The following is a 3676-nucleotide window of genomic DNA, read 5'->3' on the forward strand; positions in this document are numbered from 1 at the left end:
CCTTTTCTTTACATGGTTCGCATTTTCTGTCATTGTTGCTTTCAGAAGCAATATATCTGCTCTCGCTGTGGTCTTTTGTTTCTTTGTTTCTTGTCCCAGCACTTCTTTGTTTGGCTCGGTAATACCAACTCCTCTGTCTTTCAATCTCTCTTCACTTTCACCCTATTAAAGACCCCTTCATATCCTCATCCCACTCACCCCTTGGTCTAAACTGATCATCTGATGAAGGACCATTGACCTGAGATGTTTACACAGTTTCTCTCTCTATAGATGCTGCGTGACCTGTTGAGTATTTCCAGGATTTTTGTTGTTTATTTTCCAGATTTCCAATATCTGCAGTAATTTGCTTTGTTTTGCTACATGATGAAGCTGTTTGTGTAAATATACCTCACCTTTGTCTTTGGAAGCAGAGTGACACTTTTCCAGATTACACACGTGGCTGCACTTCCAGAGTGAGTACTTGTTTCACTCTAATGTGTTTTGGGTAGTTCTGAGGTCCCAAAAGGCGCTTTACAAATTAAATTTTGTTTTTTTTGATGCAGTAATTCTTGCCTGATTTTTCCTTTGATAGAATGTTGAACCTCAAGTGGCTGGAGCATTTAAAGAAAGACAGATAAAACCCACAGCATTTCGAAAGTTTTACAAAAGGGGTGACTTCCCTGTTGCTATGGAACATGACGCTAAAGGAAACCGAATAGCCTGGAAGGTTGGTGCAATATTAACTTATGCAACATTCAAGTAGCATCTCCTGGCAGGAACAAATTTAGCTCATCAATTATTTTGATTGAGTGTTTTAGTAAATGGCACTGTAAACACACCCATGAGGTAGCTTTGTCCTACTCTAATGATTAAATTATGTGCTTTGGGAGATGACAGGGTCAGGAGTGCTTTTTGAAAAGCCTTTTTACCCAGCCGTCTATTTCCATTTTTATGAGGATTTTCAAGACTCAGCTATTCCAACCAGTCTATCATTGACAACTGATATGCTTCAGTCTTAGTTCATTGTCATAACTTCATCTTGTATTGCAAACCATATCTTTGAATGCAACCTTTAATTAGCTAAATAGCTGGGTCATAATTGTGTACTGTCTGTAATCAAGCGTAGAATGTAAATTAAGCTCAGACCGATTTTACAACATTTCACTTCCTATGCAGGATTGCTAATGTAATCAGTGACAGACACGTCCCTGTCACTGACTGACCTCCAGCCTGAAATCATTGCGTCTCCTCCATTTTCCCTTGTGAAAGGTTAATTGGTTTAGAAATGAATCGATTAGTTCTACTCTCTAATGCTGTTATTCAGCTTTTACAAAAAATGGTATAACAGAAATCCCTTTTATTAATCCAATTCAGTTTATTTTCTCTCAACAATTTATATCTAAATGTCATGACAGGGGACCACGTTGGAGCATTTTTAAACTGATTAGGAAATTAGAGATTTCATTACTGAGAAAGCTTTTAGAGAAACAGGCTTTTTCCATATCTTGGAATGCAGACAAAATCACAAAGCAATAAATCTTAAAGAGGGCAAAGTATTTTTTTAGAAGCTATAATAAATAGCCTCTTGCCAGTTTGTTCAGATTTTTCATGAAATAGACGAAGTTAATAAATTCAAATTTGAATCATTGTCATTCAGAACATCAATATTTGTAATTTATTTGCCTAATCTTACATACAAAATATATAGTTAAGTAATGCATGCAATATTAATAACAAGAACTTATATTTATGTAACAACTTTAACATGATGAAATGTCCAAAGTTGCTTTGCAAGAAGGTTATAGAGGAACATGTGATACCAGGCCACATGAGGTGACATTAAGGCTAACAGTGGAAAGGCTGGCAAATGAACATTTTAAGGCAGTTTAGAGACTTAGAGAGGCAAAAATGTTTAGACAGAAGACTGGAACAGGGACCTAAGGGGCAACTTTTTCACGCACAGAGTGGTGCGTGTATGGAATGAGCTGCCAGAGGAAGTGGTGGAGGCTGGTATGATTATAACATTTAAAAGGCATCTGGATGGTTATATGAATAGGAAGGGTTCAGAGGAATATGGGCCAAATACTGGCAAATGGGACTAGATTTATAAAGAATATCTGGTCATCATGGACGAGTTGGACCGAAGGGTCTGTTTCCATGCTATATATTTCTATGGCTTTATCACTCCAGAGCCTGGGGTCCACGACCATCAGTGGTTGAGCAATTTAAAATCGATCAAACTCAGGTGGCTGGAGTTGGGGGAGCAGGCACATCACCAAGGGTTGTGAACTGTATCCTGTTTAAACTGCCCGGCAGAATGTCATTCGAGATATCCCCACACTCACCTGTGCCCAAGGTAGCCCCTTTAAAATTACTGCACGCGCACACACAGCCACGCGACAAAAAGGTTAAAAAGTGTTGTGCCCACGAGAAATTTCTTATGAATTTGGAAAAATAAATGAGAGGAAACGTTGACTAGGGTCAGGCAACAGGTACATAGATGGTGGAGGCGAGGTGGATTTTTCCAGCCCTGAAATGCTGGAAGTGGAGTTGGGGGAACTGGAAAAATCAGGAGAAACTGTATTGGGAACACTCTCCAGCACATTCAGCAGCCATTAGTGGGGGTTTGGAGTGTAAATGGTCATTGGAATTAAGTATCTACCTATGGCCCGGAGGCCCGGAGACATTGAAATGGTTGGTCACCCCCATAGGGGTGATGCTGCGGCACCGTCAGCGTTTTACTGGTCTCAGAGTGAATCTCCGTGGAGGGGAGAGCTCCAGGTGGGTCAGAGGTTCATCCCAACAAAGAAGGGGCCTGGGCAGAAGACACATCCCAGCAGCCCCAGAGATTCAATGGGGCAGCACAGTGGCCCAGTGGTTAGCACTGCTGCCTCACAGTGGCTGGGACCTGGGTTCAATTCCACCCTTGGCCGACTGTCTGTGTGGAGTTTGCACATTCTCCCCGTGTCTACATGGGTTTCCTCCTCGTGCTCTGGTTTCCTCCCACAGTCCAAAACTATGCAGGTTAGTTGGGGAGAGAGATAACAAGGTGTAGAGCTGGATGAACACAGCAGGCCAAGCAGCATCAGAGGAGCAGGAAGGCTGACGTTTCAGGCCTAGACTCTTCTTCAGAAATGGGATTGGCCATGATAAATACAGGGATAGGGTGGAGGTGTGGGTCTGGGTGGGATGCTCATTGGAGGGTTAGTGCAGTCTCAGTGGGCTGAATGGCCTGCTTCCACACTGTAGGAATTCTATGGAGGGGCTTCCCCTTTGATGCGAAGGACCTTCTGTCTTCTGCCCCTTTAAAGTAATTTGTTATTTTTTCAGCCTCTGTTTTGAGGTGCCGTTGGGATCACCGTCCTGCTTCAGCAGCACATGCACATCCTCAGTTGATCACTTTGGGAAAATGGTTCTACTGCTCTGGCTCCTGGCAAGTCTGAACTTGGAATCCACTTTCAGTCTCTCTCACACAGTCCCAAAGCCCACAGCATAATCCATCCCAAGGACTTGACAATAACTGTCTAAAAGTATTGTTATTTTATTGATGATTAAGAGCAGATCTGTACGTTATTTTTGTTTGAGCTTTAAGTCACAGTGGAATATATTAATATTCCCAATTTTGGGTTTGTGCATTAGTCCAGAGGGGCACCACAGCAGGAACCTCTCCAGAACCATCAATCCCAAAGCTGCAGTC

This window comes from Rhincodon typus, chromosome 27, assembly GCF_021869965.1.
Source record: "Rhincodon typus isolate 14 chromosome 27, sRhiTyp1.1, whole genome shotgun sequence".
NCBI lineage: Eukaryota > Metazoa > Chordata > Chondrichthyes > Orectolobiformes > Rhincodontidae > Rhincodon > Rhincodon typus.